Here is a 27256-nt window from a genome sequence, read left to right as displayed (position 1 = left end):
AGTGGAAAAGCATAATTATCTGATGAATATTCATATACCCTATCATATTTAAATGCACAGGTTTATGTACAACTGGTTTATACCTACACTAAATGTCCGTTTCCTATTCAAATTTCATATCCGAAATAAAATTGTCTGATTTTTCTCCCCCAACTTTAGAACTTAATGAGTCAAGAATCTTAGGTTTGTTTGTGACTTTTGAAGATCCTCCAAGTGGATTTTTTTTAAAAAGTGCTGGTTTTTTACTCAGCTTTGTCTCTTCCTCACCTAAATACTGGAGGAATTCTCTATATTTTATACAGTACTTTCTTTTCCTCTTCTCTCTGCCTTTGCAGAGAGAAGTTACAATTACCAGGTAATGATTGTGGAGTTTTGGACACATTCCATGGTATCTCACCCTCCGGGGGAGAGTGTAGGAAGATGAGAAGTCCCTCCCACGCCAAATAGGAGCGTTCGGAGGACTTCCTCCTGACTATTCCTTCCTTCAGCAGACATTCCTGAACATTTTGCCTCCCTAGCTTTTCCCCCTCTTTTAACGAAGAGCTTATTTAATGCTAATTTATATATACAATTTATTTAATAGAATGTTAAGTTTTGCAACTTTCATTTTTTTACATAGTTACTTTTAAAGCAATTATGACCTCTTTCTGGGAAAAAAGCATTTAAAAGAAATTTAATTAGCATTTTGATTTTTGAATTTCTTCTATTAAAAGTTATGATTTCTGAACCTTTGAATTAATGACATGCTTGTGACCAGAAAAGGGCTGCACAAGGAAATAGGGAACAATTGGACAGTGGTCAGAAAGAAGAATGGAAATAAATACGAATTGTAACATTTTGTTTTTCTCCTTGCACATGGGTGTTTTCCAAGACAATAAAAATAATGACTTCATAGCCAAAGGCAGAGTCTGATACCAAGTTGAGAATCATAAATACGAACAGGAATTTTGAAATGAGAATTGAGAATATTAAAGGAACTGAATAGAGAGATGCAGTGTGTGTGTGTGTGTGTGTGCGTGTGTGCGCACACACGTGAGTGTGATGAATACTTTTACCTTTGACTCTGCATTTAGAACTTCTTATCAGAGGGTGTTTATTACAGCATTGGATGAGGTCATTGCAACTACTATAGCCTTTTGTTTTCAGGCAACATTATTCACGTGAAAACAACAATTGCCCCACTTTTAAATTGCTTTGAAAATGATTGGGAACAAAATTCATTATTTCTCGTGCAACCCTATTAACAAAGCTCATATGTATATCCTTGTCTCACAGCTAAGGAAAATAAAAAACAGACCAAGGTGCTGTACCAAAGAATTTATGGTTTCCATTTTTCCAAATAACCACACTGCCTTTTAGAACTCTCATTATATATTTATTGAATTTTTTTTCTAATTCTTGTTCAACAACTTTACTATTGCAGATGTTTAATTACTCAACATAATTTTAAGTATAAGATGGAAGTTATTAACAAGTGACTACTAGAGAAAAGCATATTTAACTTCTGTTTTAAAAAAGTCTTTATTTGACCTGTTTAGAATTTGTGTAAAAATCAGAAAGCCATATAAATTCTAACCCTAACCCTAACATAATCCTTACTATGAAGTTGTTGAAAATGTTTTAATCACCTATTCTATAATATTGACTTTTAGATGCAAAAAACGTGATTTACCTTTCCCCACTTGGAGAGAATTCTGTCATTTAGATCACTCTCTTTATCTACTAGACATTAGAGAAAGTGGAAAAGCTATCAAGAGAGTTCATAACTTTCATTGTCATCAGAGTTTTCTATTTATCAGGAAACACTATCATGCTCTTCTCAGTATCTTAACAATTACCTTAATGCTGGATTTCTCAAAGAAACGATGGAGACTGTTGTTTTCTGAAGTTTTTGTGGGAACGTATAGTCTCCTAGGATATAAAGAAAAGTGAGTAAGCATTTTTTTTTTTTTTTATCATTGCATCCCCTTCTAACAAAGATGATATATGCCCTGGTAACTTTTAGGTTTTAGAGAGCCCTCAATCAGTATCTAATGAATGAATAGATTGCTAGCAATCAATCTCTCTCTCTACGTTTTCCCAGAATTAAGGACAAAACATAGATAACTCTTTTCCAAACACCTCTGGCCTATAGGTATAAGCCAAAGTGTTAATTTCTTTATCCCCTTATTAAAAGGAAATGCAGGATTTGGGGTAAGGAAGCTTCTTTTTGTAGTACTTTTTCTACTTTGTTTTTCTTGTCAGGGTCTACGAGGCACTTCAGGAGTTCTTATTTTATCATTAAACCAAAGACCAAGGAGATGTATATCGTTTTTGAGGATGTTATGTCTAAAATTTTACCTGGGTGGTAAGAGTATTTCTGATGCCCAATTTATAGCTGAGCTTTGAATCACACAATTCATTTCTTTTTACTCTTCGTGGCTAAGGGCTTTGTTATTTTTATATATAATAGTTATATCTGGGGCTATCAAGTTTCCAGGAGAAATGAATACAATGTGTCAGAGAATGGAACATACGGAGTTTAATCTGTTTGTTTAAATAGTTCTACAATTTGAGTGAAGTCTATTTAAGTGTGAACCATCTTCAAATAATCATTTTTTTTCCAAAAGCCTGTTTTCCTTATTTAGTACTTAATGAGAAAGACTATCAGAAACAACAAATTTGTCTCTACGATGATGCTAGGAGGTTTTCAATGACTCTAGTGAAAGTACTTTTTTAGAAATCACGTTTTTCAATAAAACACAAATGTGATTTTTGCACAAATTATCACTGTTTAATAAAACAAATATGATTCAACTTTGTATTTGTGAGGTGGTAATTGATAAACTTTTACTATAATCTCAGACATACAAGAAAACGTAAAATCAAAGCCTTTCTCAGACCCTGTAATAAGCAGAATTTTATATGGTTAGCAGTATGTGTGACATATGTTTGAATTAAAATTTTAGAATAATGACTTGTTACTTATTAATATTTTTCTTGGTAACATTTTAATAAACTACATAATTTTGCTTACTGTCTTAGGTGCCAGTATGTTTACTAAATTGAACTCGAACCATAAATATACAGAACACTTTGGATTTATCCTAACTTTTCATGTCATTTAAAATGTCTCATATAGTCACTTATACTTTGTGACTTGTAATTTCTTTCTCCTCAACATACAACTGATTGTATAATTCCATTTACATGAAACATGTTGCGTTCATTCAAAAACAGTTTCTAATCTCTTTTTCTGCTTAGTAAGATCTCTCTGTAAATATTTATGAGTTTGCCCTTTAAAACAAAACAAAAAAGAACTTTTAAAATTCAAAGCAAAACACAACAAAAGAAACAAATTAGGAAAGTATTTTTTCTTGGCAAGAGAGATTTTTATGAATATTTGGCTTAAGACGCTATTGAAAGTTGCGACATTTTATTCTTCTGCTGCAAGGGTTTCCCTCTTCCTTCCTCCAAAGTAATTCTGGGTGCTGGTTCTGTTCTGTTTATTTTTATGCAATGATGACAGCACATCTTTATGTTGACAAATTATTGACAAAAACATTTTTAGGTAAACAGTGGCAGTTGTGCTAGCAAATGAATTTCCATTCTGTAAATTTAATCTACAATGGCTCTTTCTTTTGTATTATCCTCCAAATTTCCCATATGCTTTTTACTTTGTCTCACTCCCAAAGTGTAAATTACTGTGGCTTCTGAGAGTGTTGACTGTTACCTTCTTGTGAGATGTGTTTATTCTGTCAAATGCTAGAAGACAGAGGAATTCTTAGCTACCTTCTGCTTACCCCATCAACCCTCCAAGCTCCTACTTCTTATCTCACTTGATCTTCCCAATGTCTTTTCATACATGGCACTGCAACGTGCTGTCCCTTTTTGGAAAAATCATTTTAATCAATATCTCTGCTGAACCAATGTGTTAGCTTTACAGCACCAAGTTTAGAAATTATTTGGAGTTTTACTGATGTTTTGTCACGTTGACCTTTTGAAGGTATAGGTACAAAGTTCATGCTCAGGGGTGAAGAGATTTACTAAAAAGGAAAGACCACATGAAATGTTTTTAATATTTTACATTGTGCTTATGCAGGTTAGCACAAAAGACCAGAAACCATAGTCATGTTGTTGACTAAAATAAGACCTACTCTTTTAGAGTAGAGAACCTAAAATTGCTATGTCTTAGAGTAGCATATAGGCATTCACCGTTTATAAAAGATTTTCAACTCCTGAAGAAAGTGCCTTACCAATAGTTATTAAGCATTAGAATAGCTTCAGGAAGAAGACTCTCCTGTAATTTATTTTAGAATAGATGGGATTTTCTGAAACTCTTTGAGAGCCTACAAAGGTACAGGCTAGAAAGGATCTTTTGGAGGTTTGCCATATTTTTACCTATTGATAATAATATATAGAAAATGTATGTTGCTGTAACCATTTAAGGCAGTCTTGACTCACTGGGATATAAAGGTGGATTTTTTTTTTCTACTGCCACTGTAGTTTCTGAACTCCTCCTGTATTTTCTGTTTCGTGGTAGGTTCCTTTAATGACATCTCAGTTTGATTCCATAAAATTTAACTTACTTTCAGGACCTGAAACTTTGTGGACGCTTACTTCCATCTCATTTGCTTCAAGGCTTCCTTTGTCTCCCACTCTGCCCCACAGTCGCCCTCAATTAGGCTAGACTACTGGCTTGGACTGTGTGCTTCTTTTCCACAATGTGCACCCCTGCACCCATTCCCTGCCCTGCCTCTTTCCTGCCTTATTCCTCTGTTGTTTGCAGGGTGGGAGCAAAGGACGGTTTTCTCCTTACAGGATTTTGCTTGGTAATATCATTTTCCTTTCCTTGATGGTCTGTGATTGCTTTCTGGCTTTTCTATCAGGCTGCTTGTGACTTGACATGAATGGTGGTATCTCCAGCTTCACTATCAAGGGACTCAGTCTTGAGGAGGTTTGCAGACTTGGTGATCTTCAGTTATGTTTTCCACTAACCCCCAACTGGTGGTCCAGAGTCAGGCACCTCTTTCCCCACTGTCAAAGTAGCCTGCTGAGCTTTAAGACTTCAGGATCTGATTTACCCTCTGGGGCCCCAAGGCTGCGATATGGACGCATGCCAGCCATCCATCATCTATCAGCTGGGAGGAAGTAGTAACTTTTTTCCTAATAGGATTCTATATCAGTGTAATGCCTGAATTATTTGACTTGGAAAAGATACCAATCAGCATTTTAACCCGTTAGTACTCTCAGATAAAGTAGGCACTGGAGTAGAGAGGATGACTTTATTTTAGAAATTAATCCCTTTAAGAAAAGTACAGAAAGGCAGTTAAATATTCATCCCAATATACTCCCTCACTCCCTCCTTCTCTCAGTTTTTCCTCTGAAGTGATTGTTTTTATTTCTAGTTGAGTCCTTCTTCCCAGAACTTTCCCACTTTTTCTCCCCTGCCCTGTTGAATTCTGCTTTTGCCAGATCTCTGTAAGGTAGACAAGATCAGTTCTAAGTAAGTAGGGTCTATAAAAATGGCTACAGATTTTTTATTAGCTCTTCTAAGCCATATTAGTCTGCGTATAGTATCCAAACTTAGGCTTGCAAAGACTTATTGAGATTTGGAAAATATTGCTAGATATGTGTGCCAGTAGGTGTCGTGGTTGTAAATAGGACTCATGAAGGATACAGGCATCTTTATTCATTTTAATGCCTTTTTCTTTGCCTGAGTAAAAACTTTAGAGATGATTGAATGGGGGAATATTCAAGTTTACATAAATCCTATCCTACTAGAGAGAAGTTGTATTAACAACTCAAAATACATGGGGTTTTCTGTACAGATGATGCATTTTTTCCCCTCTTTATTGAGTTACCTGTGGCAGGAGGGCAAGAAAACAAAAGCTGAATGACTTAAGGCTGGAATTCGCAAACCCAGCTGCAGAGAAAGGTTTTATCTAGAGAAATCAGGTAGCACAAGGCACATCCAAGGGGCTCACTGAGCAAGTCCAGGACTAGGAGGCTGAGCAGAAACAATTAAAGGTGGGGTCTTCATCCAGAAGAAAGAGGGGAAGATGGCCAACTTGAGATGTCATTATGTTGTAGGAAGTCTGCCAGTGTTGTCTAGCCCTAGAAAAGAAGATTTAAACAGAGCGGGAAGGGTTCAGTTTATAGGGGGACCTGGAGGTAATAGGTATACTAGCTGAGGTCACCATGGAAGACAAATCAAAGTCAAAGTCCAGTGGGCCAATAAGTGAGTGAGGAGTACTGGTTCTGGGCCTATACATATGCCAAGGTGAGCCTTGACCATGGTACTTCTGGGTCTGATGGATCGCTTAGAGTGGCACAGCAGTTCAAGTCTGTGAATGTGACCTAATTCCCAGCCTAACTTGTGTCATGGACTCTGGGTAGTAATATTATTCCTGTCATTTTTAGAATGGCCCTGAAACAAGATTAGGCTTGAGGCTGTGGATGGGTTCATGGAGAAACCTGAATGAGGGGTACCAGGGAAGACAAAAGTGGGAAAACACTTGTTAAAAAGACGAAATTCTCTCCTTAGGTTGTGGTTACAGGCAATAAAATTTCAAGTTAAAAGGGTTCACAAATGTCTGAAATTGACCAAGGAGGTGAAACTTTATTTGGCTATAGGATACAAGCTTAAATATTATTTCCTCAAGGGAAAACAGAATTTAGATAGATACTCCTGGATAACTTTATGAAAAGTGCTAGAAGACAATGGGAGCTCAATAATTTAGAGCAATTAATCTGGTAGGAGGTCCTGTTGCAACAATAGAGTTAGAAAATGACATAATACTTTAGCTATTGGTGGGTAAGGTCCGAGATGCACAGGCTGTGAAAACTATGAGTAAACATAAGTAGAATTTCCTTAGTGACTATTTTAGCTTGCTTTCATTTGTGTTCATCTTTAGTTGGTGAACTCTTGCCCATCCATGTATGTATTAGTAAAATGTCTCCATGATGCAGTAGTATCAGTGTTCATCTCTGCTGTGAGAATCACAGGTGCATTCAAACTTACTTTCTCCTTGTCTGTTTGGTTAAATAACTATTTGGATAACATCCATTTAGGGTGTTGCTCCAGTATTTCATTCATCCAAAGATAATGGTGAGGAAGCTAGGTTAAAGCTGCTTTAATAATTCTTTTGAAAGAAAAATGTTTAATTTGCTGATGGATATGAATTTTTTAGTACGTCCTGTCTGAAGACATAAGACTTCTGGATTTAGAAGCGATAAATTGTTTTACTACTACTAATAAGTGTTTTGTTTGTTTTTAAAGAATTGGAGCATGTACACCCATCAAAACACCATGTCTGCCTTTTGGGAGAAATCAGTTTGAATTTCCCCACCTTTTAAGAAGAAATTGTAAACTTATAGATTTTAATTATTTTAGGGGATTTGTAACACCTCCAATTTCATGATATTATTTGAATGAAGACTTTTTCCCCCCTCAATCCTACTTTATTTCCTATTTATTGCACTGGGCTGTGAAAACTGCTTAAAACCTATAGGTTTATTCAAGTGTATTTGTCCATCTAAATTATCATCATTTGGAAGACCCTCAAACCAAAAGATTTGTTAGCTAATCCAGAGTTCCTGGATGTGATGATAGAGTCTTTCAAATTTTAGAACATTACATTAAATTCTGAAGATAAATGGAAGGCAAATGTATATTTGCCATAAAGTTAATTAAGAAGGACAGACTACACTTCAGAAATTCAGAGTTTTCTTAACCAATAATTGTTGTTTCTTCAATGTAAAGAATAACTTTATACGAATGTAATTCATGAGATCGTGATGAAATGAAAATGGTGAATGCCAAGGGTTGACACAAGTTTTATTAAGTTTAGAAGCAGAATTCCCATAAAAACAAAAATAACTTTCCTCTGCTCAATACCTGTTAGCTCACGATGCCTAACTACTCCTTGATCTCACTTTGGAGAGTATCAGGGAAGAGAGAGGAACAAAGATTCAGAGATGTTGTGACAAAGTACTGCTGAATAATGGTTGGGGTTATAGGAGATATCTTTCTAACCGGGTAGAAAAATAGTGTTAAAAACTGTGTTTGCTGGGGCCAGCAATTAAGGTCATAAGTTCCACTTCACCAGCCTGGGGTTCACTGGTTCAGATCCCAGGTGCGGACGTACACACTGCTTGTCAAGGCATGCTGAGGCGGCGTCCCACATATAAAGTAGAGGAAGATGGGCATGGATGTTAGCTCAGGGCCAGTCTTCCTCAGCAAAAAGAGGAGGATTGGCTGTAGTTAGCTCAGGGCTAATCTTCCTCAACAAAACCCCCACAAAACTGTATTTGCTGATTTTTTTTTTTTTTACTAATTCAGTACCAGATAAAAACAAACTTCAAAGTAAGTTTTTGGAAAGCTAGAAAAATTGGCATCTCTCCCTGTGATTTTAAAAAATTTCCATCAGACAGAACCACAATAGTTTTCATTTAAAATGCAACTTAATTTAATTCACTAGAAAGCATTTGTCGAGGGATGCCTTTAGTATTCAGTGCTCGATTCATGTTGTTGGGTAATAATTTGAAATTAAGAAATTTTTAAAATACTAAAGAACGTGTTCCAATTGTGGTTATTCTTCTGTGGAGTGCTCTGCCAAATACCTTTGGATTTTACCGACTAGAGTTGAAAATTTCAAGTGGCCTCTTTACTGTTGTTTGTTTGCATGTTTTTTTTCTCTATAAACCAGTTAGTTGTTTCCCAGTATGTAATATATTCACATGATTCAAAATTCCAAAAATACGAAAGTTCAGAGAAACATTTACCCCTTACTCCTGAACCTCAACCGTTCCTTCTCTTCCCACGGACAACCGGCGTATTTCTCTTCAGACATATTTTTGTATACTACACATCCATACACACTCTCACTTTTTCCTCATTTTTAGATAAAATTGGCAGGATTCTATACTCTTTTTAAGCTTAAAAGATCTTAGAGATCTTTCCAAATAAGAGCACCTTTATTAATTCTTACGGATACATATTATTCTGTTGTATAAATATATCATAATTTATTCGACCAGTTCTTTTTTTGTATGTTTAGATTATTTCCAAACTTTTGCTATTACAAAACACATAGCAAATAATCTTATGTATGTCATTTTTGCATATAAATGCGTATACACACATGTACATTTGTGTGTATATCTGTGAGATAAGTTCTTAGAGGAAGAATTTTTGGTTTAAAGGATATATGCATTATAATTCTGATGCATATTGCGTATAGAAGTACAAATTTACACTCCCATCCACAATGTTTGAGAGTAATTATTTGAAATAGTGTCTAAAATCGTTGAGGAAATGATAGATTATTCAATAAATGATGTTGAGAAAACTAGGATGCTATATGAAAAAATAAATAAAATAAAATTGGATGCATATGCAATGCTTTATACTAGGAGTAAATTCCAATTGAGTCAAAATTAAAATATGAAATGGAATCATAAAATACTTTAAAAAGCTATAGGAAAGACTAAAAATTCAACCATATAGGAAAAAAATTTCCCATGGGGAAGATCACTATAAGCAAAGTCAAAAGGCAAATATTAAACAGGAGGAAAATACTTATAACTCATAACACAGAGGAAGGGCTAATTTCCTTAAAATATGTTGAGCTCTTACAAAACAGAAAACTATAGAATAATAGAAAAAATATGAAGAGTTCACAAATGAAGAAATACAAATAGCCATTAAATATATGAGATTATGCCTAACCTAACTAATAAGACACATTTTTATTTATTTTGGTGCAGCTTCCCAGTTGTGCCAATACCTTTTATGGAATATTCCAACATTTCCTCACTGATTTGAGATGCTACTTTTGTCAGAGACTTATTTCCTATGTGTGTTTGAATGTAAATCTGTACTTTGAATTGTATGTCATTTGTGTGATTGTTTGTTCATGTGCTTAAGATGATGCCATTTTAATTATTTACGCTATTTTAGATATTTTAATATTTAATAGAGCTGATACCCTCTCATAACTCTTCTTTGGACTTTTGTGGATATTATAATTTGTGTTTTTTAATCCAAACTAACTTTAAAATCAGCTTGTCAATTGCCCACCCCCCCAAAACTGTTGATGCTTTTATTTGTATTACATTAAATGTAGCAATAAACTTAGCAGAATTTGATATTTTATATTCTTGTTCAGGTTTCCTACTGTGTTCTTAAGGAAGTTTTAATGTACTTTCATAGATATCTGTCCATTCCTTGGGTTTTTCTAGGCATTTTCTGTTGCTATTATAAATATGCTCTAGTTTCTGTGGACTTTCGTTGTTGTTCATATAAACACTGTTTGTGTATATTAGTTTTGTACCCTACAACTTTACTAATTTTCTGTATTGTTTGTGGTAGTTTTTAAAGGTATGATGGCTTCATTTTTCAAACCTGAATCTCTCAGGTTTTCAAGTTATCCAGTCATATCAACCACAAATAGTGATCTTTTTACCTTTTTCTGATTTTTACAATCCAATTTTTTTCTCTTTAATTTTGTAATTTTGTTGGACAATGGTGAGAGTGGATATCATTGTCCTGTTTCTGCCTAGTGGGAAAGCATCTTCTATTTCTCCAGTAGATATGGTGCTGATTTTTGGGTTGAGATGTAAAATACCTTACCATTCCTGTTTTATTGAGACTTTAAAAAATTTAATGATGGATATTGAATATTATCAAATGCTTTTCCACAATCTATAATGATAAATATGTAGTTTTTTGCCTGGTATCTAATACTGAAACACCCTTACATCCCTCTTGCTTGTGATTTTATTTAATGTGATACTGGATTATGTTTCTTATTTTTAATTTACTTTTTATCAATATTCATATGAGAGATTGGTCTGTAGTTTTTTTGTGTGTGTGCATCTTTTGGGTTTTGGCATCAAAGTTGTATTTACATTCTAATACATGGGTGTTTTCCTATGCTCTAGAAAACCATTAATACTTCCCTGTGTGTAATAAAATGCAAACTCGGTAGCCTTATTTCAGGATAATTCCTAATTTGATCTGATTTTCCAGATTTATTTCCAAAGAATTTCTCATCAGTTCTATATTCCCAGCCAACCTGGGCTATCAACTGTTTTCCTTAATAAATCCTGCACATCTGCACGCTGCCCTATGTTCGTATAAGCTTTTCCTCTCCTTGGGATGCCTTTTCAGTCATCTATGCTGATCAGTATCCCAATATCCCATCTATACTTCAAGCCCCTTTAATCTATATTTCTATCCTGTCTACACTCCCCCTGTGGGTCACATCAATAAAGGCAATGAGTGAGCCTGCCCTCCCACCCCCCAACAGCCCTGGTGCACTATTGATGCTTCCTGCCTGGGTTTTCTAATTTGCTTTTTTCTGAACATGCACAGGGCTTTGTATTACTTGCATGAAATTTATTTCATTTCACCTTGTATTGTAGTTCATCACATAAATCTCAGTATATTTTTTGAAGTTTTTTGAACTTTTGAATTGCTAATTCCCTAAGGGTAGGAATTATATTGTTTTTTCTCCGCATGCCACAAAAGATAATCAGTAAATACTGGTTGTATCAATGAACAAAAATGAGTAACTTTCCATTTTAGATTTCTTTCCTGTGTTTTCTCTTATTAACCTGAAGACAAAGTAAATTCTTTACCCCAGAGTTTCCTTGTTTTCATCAATGTGCAATTTTCTCAATAGAGGGTAGCTTAAAAATAAGAGAATATGAGTGTTCTTTTAAGGAAGGAATTGCTTTATTCTTTAAAATAGCATCCTTTGGAGCATCTAGACCTTTTTGATTTCCATAGTTTTCAAACATTTACTGTATTCATGTGAATTTTTTTGTCTTCAGAAAGCTCAAGCCAAAGATTTTAGGTACAAAGGAGACTTTACTGATAGTCTCAATAAGCCAATATGCATCTTTCTCCACAATCTGCCTAATTCCATTGGAGAGAAAAATAATTCCCATGGGGTCAGTGATGAAATCAAAACCTGTTTTTGGTTATATGTAAAATCTCATCTTGGATTGCTTTCTCCCTGTTTTTGGAATAGTTAGTGAGGAATTAGTTCCAGGTAAAACACTAAGGAATTACTTTTCTATCCATGCTGTTTATTTAAAATGACTGAATTCCCATCAGTTCAATATACTAGATCCTTTTGACTTAAACACTATAACATTAATTCCAACATTAAAGTCAAAGTAATTTTACATACAGAATCTTTCAAGACCTGAAAAGTTTTCTGAAATCTCCCCCATGAAAAATAATACAACTCCTATTTATTAAAAGCTTACCAAGTGTGATGGTTAAGCTAACTGTCTTAAAAGTATATTAAAATCTTACAATATCCCTTACAATATCCTTACAATAGCCCTACTATAAACACCTCATTTTAAAGAAGAAACTGAAACTCAGAAGGGCAAGTTGCCTGAGCTATTTAGTGACATAGCTAGAAATCAAATCATTTCTGTCTCCAGAAACTTGTGCTCTTTGCTAGTAGCATCACTTTCCCTTCCTTCTAGCCGTGTGATTTTTTTTTTTTAAAACTTATCTCCGTGTCAACAGATTAAAAGACTATGCATATTAGTTCTCTATTGCTGCTATTGCCACAAAGTTAGTGGCTTAAACAACACAAATTTGTTATCTCAGAAGTCCAACGTGGGTCTCATGGCCTAAAATCAAGGTGTCAGCACAGCTGCATTCCTTTCTGCAGGATCTAGGAAAGAATCCATTTTGTTGACCTTTCCAGCTTGTAGAGGCCACCTACATTCCTTGGCTCATGCCCCCTTCTTCCATCTTCAAAGCCAGCAATGTTGCATCTCTCTATCTGTTCTTTAGTCATAATTCCCTCCGATGACAGCTGAGAAAAGGTTCTCTGCCTTTAAGGACCCATGTGACTAGTTTGGGGACCCCCCAGATAATCTACATTTATCTCCTCATCGCAAGGTCCTTAACTTAATCGCATCTGCAAATTCCCTTTTGCCGTGCAAGGTAACATAGTTACAGCTTTTGGGGATCAGGACTGGACATCTTAGGGTGCCATTATGCTGCTTACCACACTATAAGAATCTGTTTTAGCAAACAGTTTGGACAAATTCTGATTTATGTTGTATCCCAAGGTGAAGGAAAAATAAGTTAAGCACCAGAGTAAGCTCAATACCCTCTGAACGACCTTTTGCTGGTTGCCAAGATCTTTACCCCTGGACTTTATACATAAGCTTAATTTGCAGTGAGTCTAATGTTTGCCTTGTTTTTGCCATAATCACTTAAAAAAATTGCTTTATTGAAGTATAATTTGTAGCCAATAAAACTCGTTCATTTTAAGTATACAATTAAATGCATTTGTCATACATGATTTCTTTTTTATATTTGTAACATTTTAAAACTTAATTCAACTTTAATATACATACAGAAAAGGGAACATGTCATAAGTGTGGAGCCTGAATTTTTACAAACTGAGCTTATTGGTGTAACAATCATTCAGATCAAGCCGTAATGACTTTTTTGTGCGGTCAGCTTCATCTGGTCTAATTTACATACAATAAAATTCATCGTTTTTCAGTACACAATTTGTTTTTGACAAATGTATATAGTCATCTAGCCACCACCACAATCATGATACAGAACGTTTCCAGCATCCCAAAAAGTTCCCTCGTGCCCCTTTGCAATCAATCCCCATTCCCTCGCCATAGCCCCTGAAACCTCTCATCTGATTTCTATCGTTATACTTTTGCCTTTTCTAGAACTTCGTATGTAATTACTGTATCATCGTGCAGGCTTTTGTGTTTAGCTGCTTTTACTCAGCATAATGCTTTCGAGATTTACCATTTTGTTGCTATGTATCAGCAGTGGATACAGCACTGTAGTTATTTCTCTACCAGTTGAGGGACATTGGGTTGGTTCTTTCCAGTATTTTGCTCTAATGAATAAACCGCTATGATCATTCCCGTGGAAATTGTTGTGTGGACACGCGTTTTTATTTCTCTTGGGTAAATGTCTAAGAGTGGAATTGTGTGTGGCGAGTGCATGTTTAACTTTGTAAGAAACTGCCAAACTGTTTTCCATGGTGGCCTTACTATTTTGCATTGTCACCAACAGCGTAGCAGATTTTCAGTTGCTCTCCCCATCCTTTACAACATTTGGCATTATCAGTTTAATTAATTTTAGCTATTCCAGTGGTGTGTGGTGTCTCATTGTGGTTTTGATGTTCACTTTCCTAATGACCAATGATGTTAAACATCTTTCCATGTGCTTGTTTGTCATCAGCATATCTTTTTGGTGAATTCTCATTTCAGAATTTTTTGCTCATTTTTTATTAGTTGGTGTGTCTTCTTTAGTTGAAAGAGTTCTATAATATTCTGGATACAAATCTATTGTCACATATGTATCTTGCACATATTTTCTCCTAGTCTGTGGCTGTCTTTTCATTTTTAAAAAGAGTCTTTGAAGAGTAAAAGTTTTTAATTTTGATGAAGTTCAATGTATCAGTTTTCTTTTACAGTTTGTATTGTTGTGAGCTATGTGAGAAATCTTAGCCTAGCTCAAGGTCACTAAGATTTTGACCTATATTTTCTTTTTAGAATTTTCATATTTTTAACTCTTAGGTGTATAATCCATTGTGTTTTTGTTTTTTTAATATGTCATGAGATAAAGTCCCTCCCTCCCTCTTTTCCCTTCCTTCTGGTTATTAAATTATACCAGCACTAGTCTTTGAAAAAATTCTTTCCTCCATTGGATTGCCCTTGGCAACTTTGTCAAAAATCAATCGGCCAGGGGTCAGCCCCGAGGCCTAGTGGTTGGGTTCGCACGCTCTGCTTTGGCAGCCCAGGGTTTTGCTGATTCAGATCCTGGGCGCCGACATGGCACCACTCATGAAGCCACGCTGAGGCAGAGTCCCACATAGCAGAAGTAGAAGGACCCACAACTAGAATATACAACTATGTACTGGGGGAGTTTGGGGAGAAAGAAAAACAAAAGATTGGCAACAGATGTTAGCTCAGGTTTCAATCTCTGGGGAAAAAAATATTAATTGGCCATGTTTGTATGGGTCTATTTCTCATCTTTATTCTGTTTTGTTAGTTTTCATGTCAGTTTTTGCATGATATCACACTTCCATTGATTGCTGTAGCTTTATAAGACTTTCAATCAGGTAGTTTAAATCTTCCAAATTTATTCTTCTTTTTCAAAATTGTTTTGGTCTTCTGGTTTATTTGGTGTGTGTTTCCATATAATTTTTGATTTTTGATTTTTATCCAAAAAAGACTGTGGAGATTTTCTTTGGAACTGCCTTTAAATTGTAGATGGAATAGGGGAAAACTGAAGTCTTAGCAATATTCAGTCTTCCAAACTATGAGCATGATCTTTCTCTTTGTTTATTTGGGCCTTCTTTAATTTATCTCAGCAGTGTTTTGTGGGTTTTAGTGTACAGTTTTTGTACATACACATTTTGTGTATCCCTAAACATATCACATTTTCAATGCCAGTGACAATAATGTTGTTTTCTGAATTTCAGTTGTGTGTTGCTAGAATATGGAAATAGAATTGATCTCAGTAGATTGACCTTTGATCCTATGACTTTGATAAATTCACTTATTAGTTGTAGTATCTTTTTGTTTTTAGCAGTTTCTTTGTTAGGGGTCAGCAAACTATAGCCTGCAGGCCAAATCCTGCCACTGTCTGTTTTTGTTAAGAAAAGTTTTATTAGAACACAGTCACGCCCATTCATTTACGTATTGTCCAGAATGTTAGCATTCTGACTACCATGGTGGAGTTGAATAGTCACAAAAGAACCCTGTGGCCTACAAAGCTGTATTTCCTATCTGGACACATTCATAAATTCTAGGTATTAGGGTGTGGATTCTTGGGACTCACTTTTAGGATCTGGCTACCACAAATATTGTTGTGTTTAAATCTACCGTCTTGTTATTTGTTTTCTATTTGTCCCATCTTTGTGTGTGTGTGTGTGTGTTTGCATGCACGTGTGTGTGTTTATGGACTTTATATTTAATAGCAGTTTTCGGTTCACAGTAAAATTAAGCTGAAGGTACACAGATTTCCCCTCTATGCCCTGTCCCCACACATGCATAGTCTCTGCCATCATCAACGCCCCTCACCAGAGAGGTATATTTGTTACAATTCATGAAGCTACATGGACACATCCTTATCATCCAGAGTTCACAGTTTACATTAGGGTTCACCCTTGATGTGTTAGGGTTCACTCTCAGTACTTACTCAAGGATTTGCAGAATACATCTTTAACTTATCACAGTGTAGCTTCAGATAATATAGTACTTCGTGTAGAGCATGGAGAATCTAACACTGGTACATGTCCTGTGAATTTTATCTTGTTAGGTGCTGGATTTCTTTGTGGTTTTCTAATATTTGTAGGCTTTGTGGGATGTTGTTGTTACTTGAAATCACTTTGATTTTTTCAAGACTTGTTTTTAATATTTGTCAGAACATATTTGTCTAGAGCAGCCTTTAGCTGGAGTTTAATTTGGCCCCATTCTGAATCCATTTCTTTTTGTGTGATCTTTTTCTCTCTGCACTTTTACCGAGATTTTTCTATTGACATGGCTTCAAATTGACTAATTCAGTTTTCTGTTGTTTCCAGTCTTCTGCTAAGTATTTTTAAGTTCAGATAATGTGTTTTGTCTTTCTAGAATGTCCATTTTATTTCTTTTTATAGATTTTAATCCACTATTGAAATTCTGTCTTCTTTATTGATTTTGCCTCTCTTTTCCTTTCTTTTCTTAAATATATTCATCCTAGTTATTTTGAATTCCACGTTTGTCAACTTCATTTCTGTTTCTATTTATTCAATTATTGGAGTTTTTTTTTACTGATTCTTAACATGTTTAGTAATTCTTGATTGTATAACTAATATTGTATATATGTTGTGGATGCCCTGAGTTATGTTATCTTCTAAAGAGTGCTAAACTTTGTTCTGTCAGGGGATGAAATTACTTGTGGATCACCTGTATTTTGCCAAAGTAGTTTTAAGCTTTGTGAGGGCAAGTCTATTTCAGTTTTGCTCTTGGCCCTTATATCTAGAGGAGAGAGATTTACTCCATGTCCGAGGAGGTAGCATTTCTGGGATCACAAATGGATACTCCAGGTCTCTAACTCTTGGACCTGAATTCTGTGGCCTTGGAAATCTCTGCTCTGCTCTCGAGCATCCCAATGGCTGATGTTGACTAGGTTTCCAAAGCTTTGCCTTCCATTTGTGCATCTTAGAAGATGACTAAGGAACTGAGAGGAAATTTACACAAATTATTAGAGCTCCTTCTCTGTAGTATTGTCCTCTCTGGGATCTGGCCATTCCAATCCTACTTCTCTTGGCTGCCCAGAACTCTGATCTCTGTTTCTGCTGTCCAGCAAGACTACCTATCTTTACCTAGGCTTTTCTTCCCTGAGCTGTGGTTTGGGAAATTCCCCCAGGAAGAAATATAGGGTTTATGTGATGTTTATTTTTTTTGCCTCTTTACTCTCAAGGACCATAGCCCTGCCTTGGCTGCTATCCAATGCCTGCAAACAGTTGCTATGTATGTTTTGTCTAGATTTTACACTTGTTTATAGCAAGAAGTTAAGTCCAATAATAGCTACTCCATCGTGGATGAAACTATAACATGCCCATGTTATTTCTCTATTTCTCTTTGTACCATCTCTGGCTTTCAGAACACATTTGTTCTACCATTTCAATGATCAGAACCTAATGAGTTTTTTTTTTCTTCTAACATTCTTGAACCAGCTACAAATCCTTTTTCCACATCCATAGGTTTAGCTTCTGAGGCTACACTTTTTGCACGTAAGAAGTATAAAAGAGATCACCTAACAAAAACCTCTATTGCCCTAGAACAGGTCTGACTTGTGTTCTTCTAGACTTTTGACCATGGCCGACTTTGATTTCTACTATTTCGTGCTATTTCTCCTTTTTAATCTATTGGCTTCCACTGGCTATGAGTAAGTCACTGGCTTCCTGGTTCATATGTGATTTCTAGCTGCCAGACCTTTTGGTATTAAACGCTAACTGAATCTTGTGCAGAAACAGCCTCATCTTAGGCTCCCACCTCTTCTGTTATACCCTGTAGTGACCCCCTGCTCTGATGTCACCAGAAAATTAATATTAGGTGGGAAATCATGTTACAAATTATAGTCTTTTATCATGATAGATTTTTAAAAAAATAATGATATTTGTCCTAGACAGTTTGGGCTGCTCTAACAAAAATGCTGCAGACCAGGTGGCTCAAACACCAAACATTTATTTCTCACAGTTCTAGAGGCTAAGTCCAAGATCAAGGTGCTGGCAGATTCAGTGTCTGGTGAAGGCTCTCTGGCTGGTTTGCAGACAGTTGTTGTCCCGCTGTGTCTCACGTGACAGAAAGAGAGAGATCATCTCTCTCACGTCTCTTCTTCCAAGGGCACTAATCTCACTCATGAGAGCTCCACCCTCATGACCTAATCACCTGCCGAAGGCCCCTTGTCCAAGTACCATCACTTTGCAGATTAGGACTTCAACATATAAATTTTGGGGGGGACACAAACAGTCAGTTCATAGAAATATTTAATATCTTTTTTTGCCTTGATCATAGGGGAATAAATCTATACATGTTAGCAAGTTGTTTGGATGGGTATTGAAAAACCGTCTAAACTACTTGATGCTATGTAACTGCTAATATTTAGGAAAATCTGTGAGGAAGTTAGAAATTATTGAAGAAAATAAAGAACTGGTTTTCCTTTTTGTCTGATGGTGGGTAGGTGAAGGAAGATTGTGCCCCTTTGCTATGTCACAGGAGAAATGAAACCAAGTATCTTAAAGGACAGATTACTTTAAATATTTTGTTGTAAGACCTATGTGCAATTTTCCTATTTCACCAAATCGTTATAAATAAATGTAAATATGGGAAAATTTCCAAATACAAAGGATGACAGGATTTTTGGGACAGAGGACACATTCAAGAATGATGCATCTGGGATATTAATTTAGATCATTTTATTGACTCAAAACAACTTTAAACTTGACATTTACTTTGTCTTTATTTATTTTTCCACTATAGCATTATAGAAGATGGATTCAAACCAAATTTGGCTATGCATTTAGATTGTACTTCTTCTGTCGAGTTAAACAATAAAAGTTTTTGAGTGATGTAACTTCTGTCACTCTATTGGTCACTTTCAATAAAGTTACAGAGATAAATTCTGATTTTTTTAAAAAAATACTTATCTTCTGAAACACAATTTGGTCACAATACTAAATTTTTACACTAGGTTAAAACAGTCTTTCCTCATTTTATTTGATTTTGGACACACATGCTTAACTTGTTAGAATTTAGGGGTATGTTTAAAGATCATGCTCTCACCAGAATTGAAGGCTATTTTCCCTACTTCTCTATTGTATTTATTTCTTTTTATATTACAATACAGTAATTACATCTGTGAACTTGAACTATACTTCCAAATGTCCCATTAGTATGTTCTTAGGAGTTTATTTTACAATGGAAACAAAAATAAATTTCTTTAATTTGGGGATATGCATATTTTTTGTTTTAGCATAATTGGATTGAGGTTCAACTGAACAGATGTCTTTATTTATGTTAAAGACATTTCAAAAATTTGTTAATTAGGGGTTGGCCCGGTGGCGCAGAGGTTAAGTGCACAAATTCCACTTCGGCGGCCTGGGGTTCACTGGTTCGGATCCCTGGTGCGGACATGGCACCGCTTGGCAGGCCATGCTGTGTGTGATAGGCGTCCCACATATAAAGTAGAGGAAGATGGGCATGGATGTTAGCTCAGGGCCAGTTTTCCTCAGCAAAAAGAGGAGGATTGGAAGATGTTAGCTCAGGGCTAATCTTCCTCAAAAAAAAAAAGTAAAAAATTTGTTAATTAAAAATTTTCCCCCAGATAGAATTTTACCTACCACTACAGCCCTTTCTTCTTTGTTTTATTACATTTTAAGGAATAGAAATATTTGGTTTTAGAAGATGTATTAATTTGCTATAACAAAGTGCCACAAACTGGGTAGCCAACAAAGAAAAATTGATTAGTTCTAAAGGATAGAAGTCTGAATCAAGGTGTCAGCAGGGTTGGTTCCTGTCAGAGAGAATATGTTTCCCGCCTCGTTCCTGGTTTTGGTGGTTTTCTGGCAATCTTTGGCATTCCTTGGCTTTTAGAAACATCATCCAGTATGACACCTGTCACATTCTATGAGAGCCACTGTAATAACCTCATTTTAACTTGGTTAGCTCTCTAAAGATCCTATTTCCAAATAAGGGCACAGTCTGAGATACTGAGGGTTAGGACTTCAACATGAATTTTGGTGGAAGACAGACCCTTAACAGAAGGAATTTTAGTATATTGTTAATTACAATATAGGCCTTTGCTGAGCAATTTTCATTCATTTTTTCAGATATCAGGATACCATTTTGTAAATAGAGAATTTTGTAATGCTCTGCTCTTGAAAGACCTATTGTTCCATCTAAAAGCTAAGTACATGAGGGCATGGATGACACCTGTTTTCTTCGCTGCTCTATTTCCAGGACCTAACAAAGTCCTAGTAAGTGCTCAATAGAAATGTTTAGTAACTAAACAAATTTTTTAAATACACAAAGGGAGCTATAAGGATGGAGAAACTGTTATAAAATGTGAACTACCAAAGAATGATTTAAAAAATAGGTTGTTCTGTGGCATGGTTAAAACAACCTTACTCCAAAAACCTATTGACAATTTTAATTGTCTGAAGGTTTGACTAATTTTTTAGTTTTGAGGAAGACTGGCTCTGAGCTAACACCTGTGCCAATCTTCCTCTACTTTATATGGGACGCCTCCACAGCGTGGCTTGAAGAGTGATGCCAGGTCCATGCCCGTGCTCTGAACCTGCGAACCCCGGGCTGCCAGAGCAGAGTATGCAAACTTAACCGCTATGCCAGTGGGCCAGCCCCAAGTTTCGACTAATTTGAATCTTTGAAAGAGAGAAACTCTAACTGTCCAGAGAAGCACTAAGTACATTGTGGAATATTTGTATACAGATTTCAATGAGGAAAAAAAAAGAAAAAAGGGAAACTGCTCCACTGATGTACACACACATGCGTGTTTACACAAACACTTTCAGGTTGCAGGAAGTCTTACTCACTGAATCCTTTTGGTGTATGGACCAACTCAAATGTTTTCTGCTGCTCTAATTGGAACATTCCTTTCAGAAGGCTGTCCAGACACCACTTATCTACTTTGTATTTGATACTCCAGACTGTGGGAGGGGAGGAATTTGTGGGGGATCTCCTATGTGGCTTCCTATCATTGCAGCCACCATGGTGGAAGTAGCAGCATGGCGCCACATCTGAGCACATCTAGCAGAGGAGACCACATCTGAGGTAGGAGTATGACAAACACAACAGAGGCCTAAGTTAATAGGCACGTGTGCCACAAGGCAGGTCTCGGAGGCCTGATTCCTAATTCTAACACGTGGCAGCTGCTGCACTTGCTTGCACACATATGTCCACAGACAAGCTCTGTGTGTAAAGCTTTTAAAAACTGACATCAACCTCACATATATCTTTGAGAGAAATGAGATTTTACTTTGGTTTGTTTTTAAGTAAGAACCGCTAACCTTAATAGACAGTTGGCAAAAAAAAAATATGACGCCATGAGTATATGATGGTCTCCAATTGAAATACTGTTAAATATGCGCCAGGCTTGACCTATGGGCTGTTGGTGAACAATCGAGAAATTTCTGGGTTGCAGCTGTACCTTTGACTCTATGATTCATGGGAAAGCCAGATGGGCATCTTGTAATTCTTTATGACAATGGATTGTAGTTCTGTTTTGCAGAACAGTAGCGGGCTCTAGTAGTAACTTACAAGTTTTGTCTGCAAGATCCAAGCAACACAGTGCAAGCAGAAAGATGGATAGATACTCAAAAGCTTAACACCAAACAATGGTTATGGTCCTGATGTTTGTGGGAAGTTCAAAAGGATGTAAAGAAATATTTTTTTTTTAAGATTGATATTCAGGTTATAGGGTTATAAGTAGAGAAGTCTTTTCAGAGAGCAGCACAGTTTTAGACTCCACACTTTAATGTCAGACTGGTTGAAAACGTAGCATTGCTCCTCATTTAACTATGGATATTTGACATTTTAGAGGCCTGGGTGACCGAAGATTATTTTTTCATATGTAAAAATTGCCTCTCATTAAATGTGAACACTTTGGTAAGTGGCTTATCATGAAATTTGCCAAATCTCTGAAAAAGCAACAGTTCAAAATAAGGTTGAGAGAGTAATTCTAACCAGGATGTCCTATTTTGTTGGTTTGGCTGTTTTGATTAAAACCTTCTGTGAGGCAACAGCCCTTGCGTGATAGGCCCAGACACAAATTAAGACGACGACAGTGTGTTGACCTACTAAACAAAAAGCACAACAGTTCCGTAACTATGAAAAGATACAGTTACTTCACTGCTCAGTTAAAACTGCACCCACCCCCCACCCCACCCAAAAGAAAAAAAAAGAAACCTGTTTCAGCAGTGGCTTCTCTTGGGCACATGTAAATCTCTTCATGGAAAGTTGCAAAACCCCAGGAAATCCCACCTGTGAATGATTGTAATATTTAACCCTGAGGTTAGTTTCTATAACGCTCATTTCATGAAAAGTGTCCCCCACCCCCATTTTTGGTGGTTAGTTTGTATAAGGCAAGCTCAAGACTGTAAGCCTGAAAAACCACAATTTTCCCAAACAGGCAGGGTTTCCAGTGAAATAGTGTGAAGTTGACAGGGTTAACAGGTTGACCTCATAATTTAGAGAAACTGAAAGTTGCCGCTAAGTATGGTGTTATGGGCCGTGATAACCTTGGAGTCCTCTGAATGAGTTTTTGCGTTTGACATATATAATTGTATATGTGATTAGAGTAGTCATTAATTTGTTACTGATATTCATAGCTTATAGTTATGTTTTAAAGCCCCGAATACTGCCTTTGTCTCTGCATGAGACAATTTAAGTGAGCTGCTGGTATAAGGACACTGTGGCATTCTGAGGGTCACATGCTTGGCAATTTACTCAAGAAAAGTTGGACACAATGTTTTTTTCATTATCCCTATTTTCTTAAACCATAGTTTTATATAAAACTGTTTAATCTGTCTTCTGGTGGTACAGTATTTACAACAGAAAGATTGTGTGTTAAATGGTTGACTTTTCAAGCAACTCAAACACCTGGTGAGCATAAATCTTTTAATAGCAATGCCACTCTATTAACTCCTTTGTTACCAGAAGTTTTGAAAATCTCTTTGCTAAAGAGCTGGAGAGTGACTGGCCATATGAACCCCAAATGTTGCAAAGCCATGAGAATTAATGAATACTGTTCATATTAGTATATGAAACTTTATAGGAACACAATCAAGTTGCTTCTGGGCTTCAGGTTATTGTTCTCATTGTCAAATAATCTGTTTATGACTTCGTTTGCCCATTTCTGAATTCCATATGCAAGTCCACTAATGCTTTCCATATTGGAAGTCAATTTCTTGGATGGAGGAAAATAGCTTTTCCCATTATTAAAAAAATGCAAAATAATAAAGAGAAACACAAGGAAAAGATACACCTTGAAAAATCTTGCCTAGGGATATAGTTACATACTTACCTTGTGTATAATGAACCAAATGCTTACAGAGTTGGGTTACAATATGAATGTATTTTTTGTATAGTCTGTTATATAATGTTAATTAAAGGCAGTCAATGGTTGTTTTAATCTCTTGATGAAGTGTATGTACTATATCATAGAGATAATCACTTTTGGTTATAAAAAGTTAAAAGGAGTGAATGTTAATTGTGCTCTGATAAAGGAGTTTAGTGTTGATGATTCTAAACAGAATTCCACTATGCAAGCATATATAAAATATGCATTTACATATACACTATCCAAGTATGTACAAAACTGATAGAGACTATGCTGTGGTAGGATCCATAGTTTTATACATTTGTTTATTCCTTCATTCATCATACAAACATTTAATGAGTATCTACTTTGTTTCCAACATGGGTCTGGGTTCTGGAGATGCTAAATACCTATCAAAAAGAGGTGGTCCAGTACACAACACTGACGGCCTGTTTGAAACCAGGTAAGCCAAAAACCCTGATCAAGATGATCAAGATGATCAAGAGAATCACCTTTTTGTGAGTGATTCCCAATACATATCTTAACTCTGACATGACTCTTGAGCTAAAACTTTCTCATGCTTTCAGTTTCTGTGTATGTTTTGCAAAAGCTTATTAATTAAGCCAATTTAAACAAGATACATGTAGAGCTTTCTTGATGCCAAGTATCATAGTGGGTGTTACAATTCTTGGCCAAAAGATGCATTGAACGTATCTTGTTAAAATTAATCATCTTCCTCGGACAGAAATGTGCAGTTTTTAAAATTTAAGTTTGCTGAAGTTTGCTGTTCTTGAAATAATTAATGTCTTTGGTTAGAAGTTTGTAGTGTAATAAGGGCCATAAACATCTAAACAAATAGTTACAATGTGATGGGAAAAGAGCTATGACTGCTCTGTGAGCTTATGCGTGAAGAACATGGTAAATAGCTCTGAGTGTATGAGGGCAGACTTTACACAGATGGTGACTTTTTTTTTTTTTTTTTGAGGAATATTGTCCCTGAGCTAACATCTGTTGCCCGTCTTCCTCTTTTTGCTTGAGGAAGATCATCCTTGAGTTGACATCTGTGCCAATATTCCTCTATTTTGTATGTGGGACGCCACTACAGAATGGCTTAGGTGTGTAGGTCTGTGCCTGGGATCTGAACCCTCGAACCCCAGGCCACCGAAGCGGAGTGTGTGAACTTAACCACTATACCACTGGGCCGGCCCCATACAGAGTGTGATTTTTGACCTGGGCTTTGAAAGATGAGAAGTGGTGGAGGGCCTTAGAGGCAGAAGGGTTGGTAAGTAAAAAGGCCCGGAGGCATGAAAGTAAACAGTCAGTTTGGGCAATTATGAGTAGTTTAGTGTGACCTTAGCAGAGGTGGTATCCAAAAGTAGGCAGGCAGCTGTAATATCTTCCCTTGATAGTCAGGGGCTGTCTCCTCAGACCACACTAACAATTTTTGCTAGTTCACCCAGTGCTATCAAGGGCCAATAATTGTTAGGTGGTACTCTCTGGAACTTTTGTTATGATCCCTGTTCTCTGTTGGAAGTATTCTTTTAAGAATTAACTTTTTTTTTTTTAACTAGTAAACTCAAGAGTCTCAAAGATGGAAAAATATAAAAAATTATAAATGTCTCATTTGATGTTGAGAAGCATCACTCACTTCCGTCTCTTGGTTCCCAGACACAAACATACTTATTATGAGAGAATAATGTTGGTTCTTGGTCTAGATCATGTATCTCATCCTGTGGGGCCATATTCCAACCTTGCAAGGCATTGTTTCCAAGCTGAACCATAACCAAATCTTGTCCACCTGACTATTAAGAACTTGCTCTCAAGGATTTTTTTTGGTGGGTATTCACCTGGCACACAACATTTTTATGCTTATTCCAAGAAATCCACCCACATAACACATCCCTAAAACTTTTTGTCAATAGTCTTCCTATATTGTTTCTTTCATATCCTCGACCATTCAACTAAACCTTCAGCTACTAGCCAGAAATCCATGTAGATCTGTTATTCAAATTGTGTTGCTCTACGTTTTGCCTTCTTCAGAGCCAGTTTGCAGTGGCACTATATTTCAGCTGTTGTCACATGTGCCTGGACACTAGGCTTGAGATTGTCTTTCTCAGTCAACTGAGAATCAGTTGATAATCTGTGAGATTCGGCAATAAGGATCATCCCATGAGGCCTTAAGTGTGAGTTGACTAATATGTGGCAGGGTGCAGTTGTGGGCACGTGGAGAGTATAAATGACCTGCCCCCAAAACCTCATCTATCTGATTTAGTATATCTCTTTGATGATGAAATGTTGTTAGACATACATGATTTTATGACTAGGTTGTTCAGAAAAAATTGCTAGTTGTCTTCCCAAATCCACTCTCCCCTTTTTCCATATTAACAGCATTTTATTGGGGCACATGGCTGCTTTAACTAGAGAAGGCATTTCTCAGTCTTGTTTTTACAGCTAACATGACTGTATCCCTAAGTTCATGTTAATGGAATGTGAGTGGAAATAATGTTTATTTCACTTGCTTAAAAAGAAATTGTTTATCCTGGACTTTCTTTGCACCTTCCATAGGCTGGCATGTGGGCATGTTGTTGAGCCAATTTCTGCCACGAAGATAAGTATTATACTTTAGCAGATAGTAGAGAAACAACACAGAAAGAGAACCTTCTAGAACAGATCTTCCTCTTGGATGTGGATCACTTCTAGATGACTTTGGACACCACTGGATAATTGTGGGAGAAAAATGAACCACTAACTTTTGGGTTTCTTTGTTATAGCAGCTCGTACAGTACTGGATTGCATACATCCAACTTATTCTTGGCAGCCCTAATCCCCTGATCACTTGGTGTCTGATAGTGAGGCATTGATAGCCATCAGGATCCAACGGTAAGTCAGAAGATATTCACAAAAGGACACTACCTAGTTGCTGAAATAATTACAATCTGTGAAGATGGCATGAGTTTGCTCTGAAACCTTAGAGGCTTGGCTTTGTTTTGGCTCAGAATTTGCCACAGATGGCATACAAACATCTGTCCTTTACCGCACTTTGAGCACCATTGTATCAGGCATCTGGATTCTTCATCGCAAGGCAGAGAAACTAGCACTGGCTAAATTAAGTAAAAAATGAATTCATTTGAAAGATATTGAGTGACTCACACAAAATTGAGGGGAAGATAGGAGAATCAGCCATGTAAAACAGATAGGTGAGGCAGCAGATAAAGGTGATACCGTAGTTGTAGGAACACACTGGTTACAATGCCACTGTTCTCACTCCTGTTGCTGGACACTACTGGACATTTGATACTGTCATTGGCACTGAAGGCCACCACTGTGAGTCATTTTTAAAACTGCCTCAGCATCTTAGGTACCTGCCCACATACTCCAGGCTTTACTGCCTTGGTTTGCTCAGGCTGACCTCTAATTACCAGTATCTGCATCTCTTTGCCTGAGAACTTTCTCTGAATCTACAAAGGCTGCTCAATTTGCATGTGGCAGGCTGAAAGTAGTAGCAAGTTAATATCCCTCAGCCCTCAACCAATGACTGATAGGAGCCCATCTATAAATACACAAACCTTCTCTCTCCTTAGGTGGAATTACTCCATTTTATATCATTTGCTCAAGGAAATTAGCTCTGGTCACCACTCCAGTGGCAGCTGGCTTGAT

At 36.4% G+C, this 27256-nt stretch overlaps 1 long non-coding RNA gene across 1 annotated transcript in view; it reads right to left on the bottom strand.

The window, feature by feature from the left end:
• Positions 1 to 27256, bottom strand: part of LOC139046416 (uncharacterized) — a 65186-nt gene that overhangs the window by 2324 nt on the left and 35606 nt on the right. The window contains exons 2-3 of the long non-coding RNA XR_011506483.1: positions 22468 to 22542; positions 1839 to 1911 (exon numbers count right to left, since the gene is read on the bottom strand). This is a non-coding gene — a long non-coding RNA (uncharacterized lncRNA). The remainder of the gene's footprint in view (positions 1 to 1838; positions 1912 to 22467; positions 22543 to 27256) is intronic.

The sequence above is a fragment of the Equus asinus genome, chromosome 10 (assembly GCF_041296235.1).
Source record: "Equus asinus isolate D_3611 breed Donkey chromosome 10, EquAss-T2T_v2, whole genome shotgun sequence".
Lineage (NCBI taxonomy): Eukaryota > Metazoa > Chordata > Mammalia > Perissodactyla > Equidae > Equus > Equus asinus.
The sequence above is the reverse complement of the archived record's forward strand: the minus strand, read 5'-3'. Positions and strand labels throughout refer to the sequence as shown.